The sequence below is a fragment of the Protopterus annectens genome, chromosome 7.part0 (assembly GCF_019279795.1).
Source record: "Protopterus annectens isolate FY-2018-M chromosome 7.part0, PAN1.0, whole genome shotgun sequence".
Lineage (NCBI taxonomy): Eukaryota > Metazoa > Chordata > Ceratodontiformes > Protopteridae > Protopterus > Protopterus annectens.
In genome coordinates, this window is record NC_056739.1 from 796,667,049 (window position 1) to 796,686,275 (window position 19,227).

The following is a 19,227-nucleotide window of genomic DNA, read 5'->3' on the forward strand; positions in this document are numbered from 1 at the left end:
TCCACAATAACTTGGGTCTAATAACCCCTTTGTTTAAACTGGATACAGGTTCTATATAATTATTTAACCAAGGTGTCTTCTTCATTACAAAGCCTAAAAATCCATAATAATTTACTAAACAGTAATGATTTTATTAAATGTAGTAGATGGCAACTTCTGCCAACTAAAAATGATTACTATTCTCAAACTTCCTATATACCTTGGTTATTATTCCCCCAACTACTATTCCTTCTAATCCCACATCCAAAAATGTTACTTTCTTACCAACTCATATACCATTGAACTGTGTACTAAATCTGTTCTTTTGCAGCTCCTGTACAAAATCATCAATTAATGTTTTACCACCCTCACACAAAAAAAATAAATCAATAAATTTGAAGTATTTCACCACATATTTAACATAAAAATCTAAATTGTATAGATGTTTATTTTCAAATGATCCCATAAAGAGATTAGTGTACATGGGTGCAAAAGGTGCCCCATTGCTCTTCCCTTAATTTGATGAAACCCTTCATGATTAAATTCAAAAAAATTGTGAGTTAAAAAGATAAAGCAAATCTATCATATAATTTGCTAAAGGACTATCTCCTAAGAAATAATTCAAGGCTTCTATACCCAAAGAATGTGTAATATTGGTATAGAGACTTTCAGGTCCACTGTCAAACAGTAGTTATCTGCCTTCCATTCTATTGGCTGTATTTTCTCCAAACCCCCCCACCTAAACATGCTGTTCAGCCTCAGCCTCTCCACAGGCTACGTGCCCATAGAATGGCACACAGCAACTGTTATTCCTCTCCACAAAGGAGGGGCCACAACCGACCCTGGTAACTATCACCCCATAAGCCTGACTAGCCTGGTCTGCAAGGCTATGGAGTGCATCATCATGGAACTCATTAACAAAAACATTGTGAACCTCCAAACACTTGACCTGACCCAGTTCGACTTTGTTAAGGGCAGATCATGCCTACTAAACATGGTTGACTTCCTCAAGACAGTCACCAAGGCCATAGATGAGGGAAAGGTGGTTCACACAGCCTACCTTGACCTCGGCCTTGCCAAGGCTTTTACCACCATTCCCTACTTGGGTATTACAGAAAATCTCACCAGCCTGAACATAAACCCCTACGTCACGAGATGGGTTGCAAACTGGCTTGCAGACAAAACTCACACGGTAAGAATAGCGGGCTCCAGGTCCAACTCTAAACTAGTCACAAGTGGTGTTCCACAAGACTCGGTCCTGGGACCGCTACTGTTTGGCATATACTTCTCAGAAGTACAGGCAAACACAGGAGGACTATGGCTAACCAAGTTCACCAATGACTGCAAACTGGGAGCCATAATTGACTCCCCAGCTGACACGGACAATCTCCAAAAGGGCCTTACTGAGATGGACACCTAGTGTCAAAGTCATGACCTCAAGCTAAATGCCCAAAAATGCATAGTCATCCCGTTTTGGAAAAACAAAACACCCACGAATTACCACATAGGTGGCAGCCCCCTTAATACAGAAGAGGTAATAAGAGATCTGGGGACCCAGGTAGATAGTAATCTCTCCTTTGACAATCATATTGCCAAAGTAGTTAGGAAATCCTTCTATGTGGCCCATCTAATTACTTAAGGGTTCACCTCTAGAAATAAAGAGGTTATAGTGCCCCTCTACTCGTCACTCATTAGACCCATCATAGAGTACAATGCCCCATTTGGGATGTACCTCACAAGACACTTCCAATAGCTGGAAAGACCAGAAAAGTACCTCACCAAGAGGATTACTGGTCTCAAACATATGTCCTATGCAGCCCGACTGAAAAACTCCATCTGTACTCAGTGGCATATCGCTTACTCAGAGGTGATCTCTGCCTGACTTACAAAGCCATGTCCAACTCCGAATTGATAAACATGCTCCACCTAAAGAAATCCAAGTCACTGCGAGCCACATGGTCTAGTGAGCTAAACCTCACCACAACAATAAATAGAACATTTGCCATGTCGAGGTCAGTTTTTGACCGTTTGGCCGACTGCTTGAGAACAGAGGAGAATCCTCTAACGTTCTTTGGGGAGACAGGAGATATGACGGATGTCGGTGTTGACATTACTCACTTGGATTATGACCGAGAGGGCTTGCGTTTGGCGACGGATAGATTGGAACAAGACTTGTGCAAATTGAAACGATTACAGACCCAAAGACAACACTTTGAGGTCTGTATCCAACGCCGGATTGTGCCAAGAGGGCTGAGGGTGCTCAAGATGCCCACTACGGGCACCCTCTATCCGGAACTTTTGTTCGACTGGCAGCAACTAAACATTGAGGTAAGCCTCAATTATATGAAATTAATGAATGCCTTCTTTTTACCGATTGAAATGGCACTCAGAGATGACATTAAGAAAAACCAATCGGACATTTATGCAACTTTTCCAAGTTTTGCTGCTGATAACGCCTTCACAGGCATTTTAGATAATGTTACACAATATGAAAGGCGACTACTGAATCAAAAAAGATCTAAACTACACAGGGACAGTATCGATTTTAAATCGGGCCAAATCTTCACCTGGCCTAGATATGACACTAATGGCGGCGTTAGCAACGCCACAGCTACCACTGGACACTCTACAAGGACTGTTTCTGTTAATAACAATGGAATTGATTTAACTAATGGTTCTGATAATGTGATTTCAGTTATTCCTGATAATATAAGTTCAGATATGTCTAACATTGATAGCATAAATGTGGCTTCTAATTCTGGCTCCAGCAGTATTATCGCTGCCGGTAATGATAAGGTTGTTGTTAATTCTATGGCCAGAGAGGGAGATTGCACTCCTGTCCTAGATCCTGTTGTTCGCAGGAAAACTGTTTTTATGGAATCTGGGAAGGAGCGTATTCATACCAGTATTACTGAACGACAGTATCCCTCTTCTCCAATGGGCCCACCCCAATCCGTTGATAAACTCCCTTTTCCCATCAAAACTTACACGAGGGAGGAAAGGACCAGGTCCAACAGCAGGGGACGACACAAGAGGAAGTTGTCCCCAGACACCTCTTCCAATCGGAGCATCAAAAAGATGTGGGAGAGAAAGAAACAGAGCTAATATTTAATTTGTCTAGACATACCCTGAGTGGCCCTGAGATTCAGGTACTCTCTAAGGGTTTGACATTTATTCCTAGTAGGTGTAGTAGACTGGAGGAGACCCTGAAAGACTTTAAGTTATTTGTCAGGAACCTTTCATTAAGGATTTTTTTCAAACAACCTAACCATGTACCTACTGTATGCGCACTAAGGAAACCGAGCACATTTGTTCCACCTCTTCATCCTTTGATTGCAGCATACAGTAAACTTGTTGAAGATGAACTCTATTGCATGGAAGGTAGACAGAATATTAGGTGCAGACATAACTTGAGTCTTGAACAGAGGACAGCTTTAGAAACCCTACGTAACAACCGTGATATAATGATACGCCCTGCAGATAAAGGGGGAGGGATAGTTGTTTTTGATTCAGATAGGTACAACGCAGATATGTTAGACATGTTAATGAATGATAGATTCTATGAATCTATCACTGAGACAAGAGTAGATGTCATTATTGATAGGGTTAGATCAACACTTCAGATGTTATTTGACAATAGTGTCATTGATCAAGACCTTTATAATTTTTTGTCTGTTGCACACCCATTACTACCGACTATCCACGGGCTTCCTAAAATTCATAAAGACCCGGTCCTTCCTCCTATGAGGCCAATAGTTGCGGGCAGAGGCTGGTCGACTGAACCACTCTCCATTTTTGTTGAGACTTTACTGAGACCAGTGGTTGAAGCAAATCAGTTCATTCTCAAAGATACTAGACAGTTTTTACTGGATTTCTATGAGTACGTGAGCACCTGCACGCAGGTAGATGAATTAATTTGGGTAACCATGGATGTCCAGTCATTATTTACTGTTATTCCTAACGTAGAAGGACTGGACATGTTAGGTACATATCTAAGGAGGTTAAATTCTCCTTTTGATATTGAATTAGTTATATCCTTATTAGGGAAGGTTTTGGATTCAAATGTGTTTTGCTTTCAGAATGGTTTATATTTGCAGCGGGATGGCGTAGCTATGGGCACATCCTGTGCCAATAGCTACGCCAACCTAGTAATGGCCGAATGGGAGCATGAACATCTTTTTAGGAATGAATTATTTAAACTACATGTACCGTTCTACAGGCGTTTCGTAGACGACCTGTTTTTAGTTTGGAAAGGTACACCAGCGCTACTGAATGAGTTCTCTAGACTAATTAATGATTCCATATGGTTTCTCAGTTTTACAATGGAATGGTCACATGTTAGCATTCCTTTCTTAGATGTGTTTGTTGAAAAATTACCAGGAGGGATTGTCAACACTGGACTTTACAGGAAATCCAGTTACAGGAACAGTCTCTTGCATCGGTCCAGCATGCATCCCGGATATACATACCATAATGTTGTTCGTGGACAGTCCATGCGGACTTCCAGGTATGTTCCACGAGATTCTGACTTTGTCACAGGTTTGATGAACCTAGACAAGATGTTTAGGGAGCGAGGTTACAGTGCCTCAGATGTCAGTAAGGGTATGGAGGGTATCAATGAATTGAGGAACAATAGAGCCATGCCCTACTTTTCTGAAGGAGCAGTCAGAGCTCGTGATACTTTTACTGCGACACAACAATCTGTTACACAATCAATACACAATAGTGATGTGATGTTTCCCATTTACTACACTAAAGATGTTGGTGCCATTAAAGACGTCGTTTTAAAACATTGGCATGTTCTATCAGTTGATCCCACTGTTAAGCAGTTGTTAGGGGACAAACCCAGGTTTGTCTATCGAAATAAGAAGAACATCAAGCAATTATTATGCTACCCTAAATCCACTTCCTTTGATAGAAGTGTAGAGGGACCTTATATGGAACCCTGTTCCAATTGTAATTTTTGCCTGCACATTCTCACCGATCCAGTTTTCAAACCTCCACATGGGTCTGGGGACTTCATTATTCGAGTCAAAGGCAATTGTAGGTCCAAAGATGTGGTGTATCTGGCAACCTGCACTTCCTGTCCAGCCTATTATATAGGCAAAACCAACCGCATGCTAAGGGACAGGATTCGAGAACACACGTATCATATCAGGAAGGGCCACCTTTTTAATGCCCTTGCCAAACACACCTCAGAACATGGACCCAATCACGAGTTCAGATTTAGAGTCCTTGAACAGATCTTCAGGACCACTAGAAGGGGGGATGTAGAAAACCATACAGAGAACCGTGAGACAGACTGGATTATTAAGTTCAGGGCTGATCTTCACCCAGGACTCAATGGCAGGGTCTCCTTACGTCCACTTTTAAAGTCAAGAAGACTTAAATCATTTAAGTGAGCATGTTCATTTTTTTAGAGCATGCATTTGTTTTATTTTATTTTATTTTAGTTTATTTCATATTAGATAGTTTGTATGTATTAAGTCTTCCTATGGGAGTTTGTCCACCATCATAGTTTAAGTATTATTTACTTTTTAAGATGTTTAAGTCAATGTATTATGTATTTCAGTATTTATATACTGTATTAGGCAGCACTTATGTAGTATGTTCCTTTTAAGGGAAGTTTAATTAACTTTTTGGCGCCTTTTTAATTATTTAAACTGATGGTGTTCTAGTGTTCTTTGTAATACGGTCTGATGAAGCTATCCCAGTGAAAGCGCTTACCGCTATTTATTCGAATAAACCAGTTTTTACCGTTTTGGAGATTTGATATTTTTTCTTTCCTTGGAATACATCGTATATGCTTTTTGGAGTGTTTTGTTTCCCTACCATTGCTTTGCTCTGTGAATACTTGGTTTTCAATAAATAGAACATGCTGGAGGGATAGATTCCTGTCACAGAGACTCCCCATGCTCTGGAACATAAATCCAAATTACATCAGGCAGAGCCCCTCACTAACACTGTTCAAGAGAAACCTTGACGAGTGGATGGGTAACAGAAAATACACCCCTGGTATCACTTCATTGGCTCTGCTTGACAGAGGATCAGTTAATTAATCAATGGGGTGGCGAAAGCTGACACACTCTGGCTAGGCTTATAAATGCCTTCGGGCAGATAGCCTAGTACCTACCTATGAACCTAAAAAATCAAACGTGTCATGTTTATAAGAGCTTAATTTAACCACCGGTGTTAACTAATAGTTATGTAATAATACTCCTACATTATACTGAAAATAGCTGAAACTGTAGGGCATCCAGGTGGAGAAACCAAACTTTTATGCATTTTTTGGCAGACTATGAGGGGGGAACAGTAATGGAAGACACTGCTGCCTTTGCGGCAGATGTCTCCCACAACATCAAGGTTCCCGGGATTCCTCCTTCTGGAAACCCTTGCAGCTTATCCATGCACCTAAAAGCCTGGCAAGAAATCGCCTCCAATACTATATCCAGAGGCTATACAGTTCCTTTTTCCCTTCATCCTCCCTGTTCAAAGAGATTCCCCGATGTTCCATCCAGCCAGAAGGAACAGGCAGCTATTCAAATTCAAAAGCTGCTAGAAAAGAGAGTCATCCAGGAAGTCTCACCACACCAAACAGAATCCGGATTTTACCCAAGATTGTTTTTAGTGCCAAAAAAGACAGGGGACGGAAGACCAATTTTGGATTTCAGCAACCTGAACAAATATGTTTGAAAAACCAAATTCCAGATGGTCATGGTTCAGTCCATTCTTCTGTTTTTAGGAAAGGATGACTGGGTGTGCTCTATAGATCTTCCAGATGTGTATTACCACATAAAGATGGACAGATGGTCCAGAAGATTCTTTCACTTCTGGCTGGGAGCCAGTCATTACCAATTCAGAGTTCTGCCCTTTGGTCTCACCACAGCCCCCCAGGGTGTTCACAAAATGCATGGCAGTAGTAACAGCTTACTTAAGACTGAAAGGATTCCGGGTGTTTAAATACTTAGATGACTGTCTCATTTCCTCTGCTACCAGGCAACTACTACTAGTAGCAAAAGGGAAAGTTCTACAGCTACGTGACATTCTAGGCATCACAATCAAATTTGACAAATCCTTGCTGGAGCCCACACAAAGTCTAACATTTATAGGAGCGCTGTTAGACATGAGAACCTCCATTGCCTCACTATCTTTGTCTCTGTTGGAAACTATCCATACTCAAGTTCAAGCTCTGCTACAAAGAAAGAGTCCCTGTACGTCTAGTACTTCAAGCATTATGATCAATGGCAGCAACCATAACTCTTGTCCCCCTAGCCAGGTTTCACATGAGAATATTGCAATGGTTACTTTGCAGTACAATGGTCAGTTCTTCCTCATCCCTTAACAATGCCAAGTTTGATCATCAACACATGCAAAAGGGACCTTCTATGGTGAATTAATTCAAGCCAAGTTTGACAAGGATGCCCATTCATTCCCCTGCAGCCCAAGGCCACAGTGACCACAAACCCTTCCCAGCTTGGGGGGGGCATTGCCAGGGAAAGACAGTCGAAGGCACTTGGTCCCCATCAGAAGCTAGCCTACACATAAGCATTCTAGAGATGAGAGCTGTGCTACTAGTGTTGCAAGCATTCCAAGACTTTCTATCTCTGGGAATGATTGCTGTTCAGGCAGACAACATGTCAGTGGTCTGGTACATCAACAAACAAGGGGGAACCAGATCTTACCCCTTATGCACAGAAGCTCTCAGAGTTTGGCAATGGATGATCTAATCCAACTGATTTCTTTCTGATCACAATGCATATTCCGGGAAAGTCCAGTGTGATAGCAGACAGTTTGAGCAGGTGCATCCTTCTACCTAATGAGTGGTCCCTCAATCCAAAAGTGTCAGAAAGGATTTTCTGATTATGGGGCCAGCCTTGCTGCAACTTTTTTGCCTCCCCTCTGAATAACAAATGCAGCAGCTACTTTGCCCTTGTTCCCCCCTGAGAGGGAATTACCAAGGGATGCTCTTCTCCACAGTTGACCCCCCAGTCTCCTGTACGCCTTTCCTCTGACCCCACTAATTCCCAAATTTCTACAGAAAGCAGCCAAGTTGAAGAGCAAAGTCACATCATTGCTCCCTTTTGGGCTCAGCAGATTTGGTTCCCCTTCCTATGGCCTCATCTGATACAAACACCATGGATTCTGGATCCAGCTCCGGACCTCCTGTCACACTGACAGGCATCAGTCACCCAGATATTACAAGTCTCAAGCTGACGGCTTGGTTTCTCCAAGTCTGTTAGTGGCCAGGCATGATTTGCTCTCTTCCTCAGTTAAAAACATACTTTTGGCATCTCATAAGCCATCCACTCATAAACTTTACGCAAGTAAATGGAAGGGATTTGTTCACTAGGCCTCCTTACATGACTTTGACTCCTTTTCAGCACCAGTCCAAGAAATTCTTCACTTCCTAGCCTGTATTTTCAATGATGGTGCTTCCACCTCTACTATTAAAGTTCAACTGGCAGCCATCTCCAATTTTCACAATGGTTTCCATGGATCATCTGTGGCCTTGCATAGACTTTGCAAAGCCTTTGTAAGAGGTGCTCTACTCTTAGAGCCCCCTTACAAGGATGCTACTCCTCCTATGGCTTACTTTTCTCATCCAAAAACACAAAGAGATAAATCCACAATAGTCGACACAGGAACACCAGGTAGATGAACAGATTTATTTAAGCGCTTTTCGGCTCTCACTACGACAGCCTTCCTCAGAATAAAAAACATTATACAACACTTTTCTTTTTATACAAGAAAAGGCGCAAAAATTAAACAATAATTCAATTAATTAAGATTAATAAAACTTAAAACCTTCAACATCTTCTTAAAGGTATACAAACAAAAAAGTATACCTGTCAACTAAGAAGTAATACAAAAACTGATGCACTATGACCTGAAACCAGTTATGTAATAAAATCTGTCAAAGAACTTCGACCAATTGTATAAAATCTCAATGATATCAATACATTCTTTGTATGTGTAAATACAAATATAAACGCCTATCATTTTTAATTAAAACTAAATACTGAGTTGTAGATGTTAAAGCTTCATTATGATGGCTAAATATATAAATACCTGTCATGTATAATTAATTGTTAAACAGTCAAACTTCCAATAACATGTATATATACTTAACCAAATTCAAAAATTAAATATTAATACCCAAAGGGAATCAATAGATGTTGTATATGTATAAGTTAATTCTTAAATAAAATAAAATAAATAGAATTCAAAAATTCAAAAGTTCAAAAAATCAGAAATACTCTGAATTTTTAATATTAATTTATTCTCCAATTGGTTTATAACCTACATAGTATAAATTCAAGTAGTAGTTTAAATTTGTAATATTAAGTCAGCCCTTATTATCTCGCCAAACTCTTTAATTTCAGTAAAACTCCTATTGATGAAGCTTCATTTAAGCCTGGATAATTACCTGCGTTCAATTTAATTTGCCATTTTAATTCCAGTTCAAGCAACTTTAATGAATAAGGTCCTCCTCTAGGATTAATTTTTAATGCATCAATAATCAAAAATTTAAAATAATGGTCAGGAAAACTCAAAATATGTTTTGCTAGTGCGTTCTCAGTCTTTTGATGGTTAACAGCATAGATGTGTTCATATATCCTGTCTCTGAGCCTACGCTCGGTTTTACCGACGTAAAAGGCAGTACATAGTACACATTTAGCCAGGTAAATTATCCCCTTAGAATTACAATTAAATTTGCCATTTATTTTGTATAAAACTTTATCCAAAGTAAATGTGCTACTGGTCATTACGTGTTTGCACATATTACATGCCTCACACTTGAACATCCCTGTTAATTTTCTCAGTGAGTCTGGCTGAAATTTCAAAGAATCTTTTAAATTCAGTCCACGCTTAAAGGTGACATTCGGTTTGTGACCAAGTTTTTTTATTAAAGAAGTATTATTTTTCAATAAATTCCAATTTTTATTCAAAATGTTGATGCATTCAGAACTCAATTTAGTATATATAGTGGTGAATGACACAACACTATTTAAGAATGGAGTTGAAGTATTAGGTTGAGTTTCAGAGTGAAAACACATATTTAAACCTCTGTTTGACAGGTCACTTGGTTCAATGACCTCAGTAGTAGCACACTTAGACTCCAAAGAAGAATGGTCAATTACTTTTCTCATCCTTTGGCTCCTTACTTTAATGCTACAGCCTTGACACAAATCCCTTTTGAACCAGCCTCTAGACATGATCTAATGTTTCTGTCGTAGAAAATATTTTCATAGTAGCCATTACCTAAGTTAGAAGAATTTCAGAAATTCATGCACTTTCATCTAGACCACCATACTTGATTTTTCACAAGGATAGAGTTTGTCTCAGGACCAACCCATCCTTTTTACCTAACATTGTGTCAGAACCCAGTCTTAATCAATGCATTAATCTTGTTGTGTTTTTCCCAAATTATTCTAACAAGGATGAGTACACATTATATGTATTAGATCTTTATAGGCAACTAAGATTCTACCTTACCAGGACCAAGGACATCAGGGAATCTGACCAGCTGTTTGTTTCTTTTTCACATATTAAATTGGGACAACCTGTAACAAAGTAACGCTAGTTAAGCGGATTTCAGACTGTATTTCCTTTGTTTATAAGAGGAGAGGTATCTCCCTATCTTTACCATGAAAAGCACATTCAGCTAGAGCGGTAGCTACTTTGGCATTTTTTTCAGTCAAGGACTTCCATGGACGACATTTTTGCAGCTGCAATTTGGGCATCTGTCCATACCTTTGTTACCCATTACAAGTTAGATCTAGTCTCTAGGGGAAGAACATCATTTGGTTCAGTGGTACTCAGGAATATCCTTCCTTGAATCCACCCAGGGTTCTAAGTAGCTGGGGACTCTGTCCCACAGGTGATGACAGGATGAAGATTGACATCTTCAGATAAAGAAGTTATGTCCTATCATAATGTTCCATCTGAGTTGTCCATCTTCATCTGTCATCACCTAATCCCACCCTCTTTCCCCCTACTGGATTTCCTGGAAGAACAGACTTTCCCACGCGAGTTCCTTTTGAAATATTATTATAATCCAGATATGGGCTCTTTTTCTATCTTTTTACATCTTTCATTTTATAATCAACAAACTCAATCTGAGGTAGTCTACCCTGTGCATTATGGGTAAGGGATGTGCTTGAGAGGTTTTTTTTGGAGTCCACGAGCTATAGAAAGGGCCGAGTCTGTTCCAAAGTATCATAAATGAACCCAGAGGTGATGACAGATGAAGATGGATAACTCAGATGGAGCATATTATGGTAAGACATAACTTTTTTTTTTTGTTAAAAAAAAAAAAAAAGCAGTGATGTATAATCATTCAGCAGGGAAGCCTCCAGGAAAAAAATATATTCCTGTGGAGGTTTGGAAGCTGGGATGGAAGAAAGTGATAAATGTCTGGAAAGTTTTGTTTAGCAGTATTTTAAAGGGAGGGGGGAGTACCAGCATCTTAAAAGAAAGCAGTGGTGGCTGTATTATCTCCAAAGATAGTTAAGTTTCACAGACCTGCTTCAATTTTAAACAGTGATTACTAAGTGTGTATGTCTATACTAGCTAATGGAATGGCAAAAGTGTTGCAAAAAGTGCTGGATATGGATCAGTATGGTTTTGCTGAGGGGAAGCAAACAGTTGACAACATTAACAGAATGGTGATGATCCAGAGGGAAGCAGACTCTAAGAAAACACTGCTATTTTTGATGCGTCTTAATGCAGAAAAAACATTTAGAGATGAGTAGAGCAGTGTTAGCATTTACATTCCTTGATAAAATAATATTTTTAGGAGGAGGATATATGAAGGGTCAGAGGCAAGAATTTAAGTAGGAGGTTTCCTTTGCATTACGCTGTGTTTGAACAAAGGAACAAGGCAGGACTGTCCTCTTTCCCCTTTGTTTATTGCTGTATATTTAGAGCCATTAGCAAAAATAAATATATGAGGAACACTAACATTCAAGGATATAACTAGTATGACAGTCAAGAAAAGTTAGTGTTATTTTGAGATGTAGTTTTTGCTTCTTAAAGCCAGAAATGAATATTTCATTGTTACAGGTCATTTTGAAACCATTTCATTTTTTATGGTATAAAAATAAATGAAGATAAAACAAAGGTTATAGTAGTAAACTACATACCTGCACATAAAGTGGTTCAGGTACCCATATTTATGTGGGCTTTTTAAGATGAAATATTTAGGTCCATAGATTAAAAATGCATTTGTTATGGCAGCTAAGGATATGTGGAAGAGTCTACAAAGATGATACAAAACCTTAGTAGCTGGGAGCTATTGACATGGATAGTACAATGCAAGCAGTCAACCTGTTTCTTATCCGTTTAGTTTTATGTACAGCTCAGGTATAATTTTAGCAACCAGAACAGAAGTTGTGGACCATAATTAATAAAGAGTTCAAGGAATTTATGTGGGAAGGGACGAGGGAAAAAGTTAAGTGAGATAAGCTGATTGTCTACAAAGAACAAGGTGGTTTATAATTACCTTATTTAAAGGGATATTTTAGAGCTACACAATTAAGGCTGACTATATATGAATATAATATTCTGTTGTTGTTCTCCTTGAGATCCTGTATCCAAAATCGCACTCCCTCCTTCATTCTTGAGCTCCGTCATGTTTCAGCATCATGCTTTTTCACTTAGATTTGTATCTTTCTGCCTGCCACAATTCAAAACACCAGAAACAAACTTGGAATAAACAGATTGCTGAAAGCTGGAAATACAGGCACCAGAATTGTACTTAAAGGAAAATTCCCTTAAAAACTTTTTTAAAATCACTGCTCATTGATTTAAAGTCCAGTCCTTTTATTTATACATAAAATGGTGAGCGCTTTTGTCTTTTTACGTGAAAGACTTCATCAGACAATCAAATTACACTCGTCCTTAAAAAGTATTTTAGACCAGTAAAAATCACTTAATAAAATCACATGATTTTCAAACCTCCCAACAAGCTCCACCCAATTCATAAAACACTTTTACTTCATAGTAGTTTACAAAATTTGAATGACACAATCTGGTAAGGTTAGCTTAGCAGTCAAGGTATCCACCCTACAAGAAAAAGGTGCAAAGTTTGACTACTCTCATCTGGGGCAAGCCACCAGACTCCAGATGCCCCAGCATGGCAACCAACCCAGCATCACCCCATAAAAGTTAGCTTTTTATAAATATAAGTTCAAACTTACCATTGAATGTTGCCCTTCAATAAAATCAACTTAAATACATTTACTATGTCTGTTGAGCCTTTAGTTTTAATAAACAAGCTATTGATAAACTTTCTTTTAAACCTGGCTAGAGATCAGCATTCAAATAAAGTGGCCAATACAATTCATGCTTTTCAAGAGTTAAAGTCCAAGGTCCCCCTCTTACATTCACTGCAATTTGTTCAAGTATGATTAATTTAAAACAATGGGTAGGGTTTTGCTGTACATGTTTAAACAGTGCACTTGTATTTTTCTGTTTTTTAATGTTATAAATATGTTCATGGGCTCTCTCCCTGAGTCTTCTGTCTATCTTACCAATGTAAAAGCATGAACATGCTGAACAAAGTGCACAGTATACCACCCATTTTGTATTACAGTTTAAATGTCTTCCAATTGTGATTTCATGGGTGGAGATAAGGTAATCCTTCTTAACAAGAGTATGTTGACATTGAGAGCAATTCTCGCACTTGAACATTCCAGGGTTGTTGGTGTTAATAATTACCTTGGGTATACTCAAACCTTTTTCGAACAATTCATTACATCCAAGTGACGCCTCCATGTGCATCTGAAGTTAACTCCTACTAGCGGCTCTAGGTGTCAACTATTGCTTGTTCATATTTGCATCAATAATTCCAAAACCATGTTATGTGCAAGATTTTAAAAGATTTCATCTTAAAGCTTACACATTGGTAAACTCAGCTGCATTAATGTTTGACCTCTGTTTTGTACAGGTAAAGGGTTTTTAACTGTTATGACATTAATTTATATAAATATAATTTTCACATTTTTCTAAATATCTCAACAACCAAGTAATATAGACAGAACTCCTTAGCTTCCTTATGAAAGCCCTCAGATAGATGAATAAAATGCTGCTGACAGTATGTGTGTTACTTGAGTGGTTGATGAGATATTGTAAGTTGTTTACAAAAAAATCACAAACATAATAGTTACTGTGTTTACTGTGATTTAAAAACTCCTAGTTTAAGACCTAGAACCTAAAGAATATTGACACTGTAAAAATAGTTTGTGCTGAAAGGTTTGCCATTTATACTTCTTTCATAACCCTTATGGCTCCAGAGATACAAACATTTGTTTGAAATGTGAGGACATAATTTGATTCTGTCAAAAGGCTTAGGCTCTGCCCATTAGAAGTTACAGTGTAAATTTCCAGAGCTCCACCGGAGTGAATGAATTAAATCCTTCACCCTTTTATATACCACATGTGGACGTGAGCTAATATTTTCGATTTTCCCCTGCTCATTCCTTAACATGGGCCAATTTTATACCAAAATGTCCTTTATCGCCATATTGTCAGTTGAAAAAATGGTAATAAAGGCACGCTTAAAAGTCTTCTGATTTTGGAGTGTGGTTAAAGCCTGTGTAGTAGTAGGTTCAATCCCCTTACTCCAGTTCCCATTGTTGTGGCAGATAGCCTTCTTATTTTCCGAAATTGAATTAAATATCTTTTATCACTTATTTATGACTTCATACATTAAGTTGTCAGTGAAGTTATTTGTGTACCGTCATACTTTAAACATGTCCTTCAATCTCTGACATTCATCTCAAAAAGTTTCATCAACTGTCACCATTCTTGTGGCCTGAAAAATTGTCTCTTCACTACTGCTCTCTTCTGAGTTAACGGATTAGAGCTAGCAAAGTTAAGGAAACTGTTAGAATCAGTGGGCTTTCTATAAATTTCAGACACAAACATCTTATTTGTTGTATTTTTCATCAGGAGGATATTGAGATAGGCAATCTGGTCATTGTTACATTCATGTGGTGCCTTTACTACCACTTTTTCAACTGAGAGTATGGCGATAAAGGACATTTTGGTAAAAACTGACCCATCGTAAGGAATGATCAAGGGATAATAGAAAATGTTGGCTCACATCCATATGTGGTATATAAAAGGGGGAAGAATTTAAAAGAAATGTTCAAAAAAGGGTTGAGTATACCCAAAGTAATTAACAACAACAACCCTGGAACTGGATCATGCAAGAGGTGTTGCAGAATCTAACTTTCTATAGCACTTGTAAGTTGTGCTTTTTTGTAGCTGTGTGCAGCTTCAGATCACTTACCTTGTGTGAGTGTATAATGAAGGGTAAAAATGAATCATTATGTTGCTAGCTAGATCCTGGAATCATAGCTGGTGTGAAGAAATTTGTGGAAGATGTTGCTTCAGGTCATAGTTCTAAGTAACTTGTGTGTCTATGGATACTGGTCTCACACATTCAAGTAAATGTATTTTGTTTTTCATTTCATTTATCTCAAATTGATCTGGTAAGAAACTATATATTTTTTTTTACCTTTAAGATCCTATTTATGAATAATAAGGTTAACTTTAAAGTTATGTGCTGCAACCACTGGACTAGACTAACATTGTATTTTTTCCTTACTCTGCCTGGAATCTAAAATCTGTAATAAAAAGTTGATATATGGAGTTTTGAAATCAGACTTTAGATTGCAAAGAATCAAAACTGCTCTTTAAAAAAAAGATTTAAATGAGTGCTAGAAGTAAACTGCTGCCATAATACTCTGACTACCTATACTTCACTGCTTCCCACAGGACAGGCGGTGAGGAATGATCTATATTGAAGATAGTGGCACAAATAGCTAATGTCTGACTTGTTTAAAAGGTAAAATGTAGAATAGTAGGAAGGTTACAATCAATGCACTTATGGCAAATGATGTCAGGTCACACAGAAGCCTCGTAACTACTGGTATAATGACAGTCATGGAGGAATATTTATTAAGATGTAACTGAGAAAGTGTGCAGGAGGTCAGTTGTATTTTATCCTTGATGTCCAGTTGTTGAAGTTATAGTGGTGAAATAATACTTTCGAATGGTTAGCTTTTACTGTTTTTGTATTAGTTGCATCATAGCTGGTCAGCATCTGCTAGATTAATACCTTCCTTGCAACATACTGTTAAAGAGCAAAATCATCAGCACTTTATTTTCAGGAACATTATCTGCATGGGTACTGGGCCTTGTAGGTAATTTTGCAAATCATTTTCTGATGTTATGATTGCACCAGGATTTGTAGTTTGACTTTGTATCTGGTGTGATCAGTTTCATTTTTGTCTTGTTTTTTTTTTAATACTCATTTTAGTTTCTCTTTAAATATAAACTACATGGAGCAAATCCACTGTACTATACATGATGCATATGGCTGTGTAATTTAATTCAGAGTTCTTTCACTGTAGTTCATTGTTAACTACAGTGTAACCTTAAATCTTAAAGGAAGACATTGTTGTGGGTTTCACCGAAATAAAACAAATTACCATAAAATAATGAGCATTTTTTTTCACAATAGGTATGGCTTTTTATTAGCTATGCATGCTTTGATATTGGAGTTTTAGTAGTTGTATGACTCTTCCCCAATTTTGCTTCTTTGTCTGACCCCCACTGACTTTCACTATTATAGTTTATGCCTTGGTCTCCCACTTTCCTTTTCACATTATTCTCTTGAGCCATTTTAAACATGATCTTTGCTTCATCTGGGTCCTGCTTTATACAAATATTTAACTTTAGCAACACAGTAGCTTTTCTTGGGGGAGGAACAGAGTTTTAATACGTGAGTAGGTTGTAGTGGTTGGAGAGTCATAGAGCATGCTGCGGGCCACTTTGTGTGACTTGTAATGAGCATGATGTGGGTGAGTGTTCAGGTTCTTTGTGTATGGCAGTAGCCCACAATGGTACACAGCATTATTGACTATCTCCATCAGGAGGTTTGTAAGTTGTCATCTTCCCACTCCCTCATTCATCCTAGCAAAAGATTGCAGACCAGTGCTTATTTTGTCCTCTTCTCTCCACTTATCCACTGTCAGCCCTTATACCATGCTGTTGTGTAGCCAATGTGTATGCTTTGATACAGGAATTGATGTGAGTCATACATCAGTGCATTAACATTTCAAGGCTGAGCCTGATTTTATTATAATGAATTGTGTATCAGTAAAAATGTCTGCACTTACAGCATGAAAAAAATCTCCTTTATTTCATTTTGATTTTTAATTATTGGTTTCCTAAAGTAACTGTACCAGTAAGGTTCTGTCATAAATTTTTATGTAGCAAACTGAAGAGTTTGTTTTTCATTATGCTTAGCACCAAAATGAAAAGGTACATTAAAATTTTACTTAGATGAAATTCAGTTGAAGATGTATAGTTTCATAAACAGAAGTCATTGCTTCATGTTTCTAGAAGTAGTCTAAGAAAATCTAAAATGCTATAAGGGTCACAATGAGCATTTAGGAATATAGTATAAAAATATATGATTTGCATCAGACTGTATCTGTCAGCCATTTAGTTAGTTACTTGATTATACTTTTTAATTAAGTTATCTGTTAGAGTCCATTTACAGAAGGGAAGTTAGGAGAATAGTTCCACTGTGAAAGATACATTGCTACTTGTATGAGATAGAATGCAGTGACATTTAAGCAAATGTATAAATGAATGTAGTCATTAATACTTAGTTACCACATACAGCTTAGTTTCATGGATGGAGGCTACATCCATATCAGTGGACAATACATGTGTATTTTGTATACATTGCTGTTTGTGATTTCATGAGTAGCAATCGTGCAGTATTTCATTTATAGAAGTGTGTGTAGGCATGTGAAGTTTGAAAGAGAGACAAAATTGCAGCAGTACTTATATGAGAAAAGTTAAAATTGTTAGTGGTGTGGTGCAGTAAAAGGAAATGCTTTACAGTGCTGTTACAGCAAAACATAAATAAGAATACATGCATAGTAGTCAAAGGCCACTAGAATAGTAGTTGTATGGTACAGAACAAGCACCATTAGTATTTGTTACATGGGTACTACGATAGCTTGGAAAAGGAGGAAGGGAGATGGTGGTTAAAGTAGTTAAGAGCAGAACACATTCATCAGGCTATAAAAGAAACAATACAAAGACTGACCTCTAAATGGTTAATCTCCCAGGCCAAGGACACTTATCAAGGGTAACAGAACTTGTCATAGATTTGGGATGCATGGCTAGGTTTACAAAGGCCCTTGTGGTCGTTAGCCTAGTAAACACCTATGAATGTTCAAGTGCGGGAATTGCCCTCATTGTCAACATATTCATATTCTTAACAATTGCCTTATCCCCATTCATGAAGTCACAATTAGAGGGCATTTTGACTGCAATACAAAATGGGTGGTATACTTTGCACTTTGTTCAGCATGTACATGCTTTCACATTGGTAAGACAGAGAGAAGACTCAGGAAGAAAGTCTATGAACATATTTATGACATTAAAAAAACTGAAAAATACAAGTGCACTGTTTAAACATGTACAGAAAAACTCTACCCTTTGTTTTAAATTCATCATACTTGAACAAATTTCAGTGAATGTAAGAGGGGGACCTTGGACTTTAACCCTTGAAAAGTGTGAAGGCACCTTCCATGCACCCAAACCTTTAGTCGGTTCCTGCTGAGCTGACTAAAGCCAGGTTTGGGCATCAAGCACTTAAGAGTGTTCCTTTCGCCAAGAAATGTTTCTCTTGTGGACTTTCGAGGATCAACATTTAGTTTATGCTGTTCTCTTACTGAAAAGATAAGTTTTCTTTGGGAGGGAGACCATCCAATTTATTTTTATGACAGAAATCTTTTTTTTTCTGTGAAACTTGATTTTTAAAGCAAGTAGAAGTGTTTTAATGACTGTTACATGACTTTTAATTAATTTTAAATGGGGGTGTAACTTTTTTTTCTTACTTTTAAGGCAAAAGGTTGTTATAACTAATTTTAAATTACTTTTGTTCTGTGGTAAAATTTGTGCTAGTTTACTTTTGGAGTCTGGGATAAGTATTTAAAATACATTCTACTGAGTTGTTCCATATCATTTTGAAACTGTTTCATTTTTTTCATGGTATAAAAATAAATGAAGATAAAACAAAGGCTATAGTAGTAAACTATGTACCCACACATAAATTGGTTTAGTAGTACTCGTATTTATGTGGGCTTTTTAAGATGAAGTATTTAGGTGAATATATTAAAAGGATGTCTGTTATGATAATACATGCACTGACAG

The 19,227-nt window shown here is 37.8% G+C and overlaps 1 protein-coding gene across 1 annotated transcript in view; it reads left to right on the forward strand.

The window, feature by feature from the left end:
- Positions 1–19,227, forward strand: part of DNAH2 (dynein axonemal heavy chain 2) — a 6,636,854-nt gene that overhangs the window by 6,174,505 nt on the left and 443,122 nt on the right. The window lies entirely within an intron of this gene.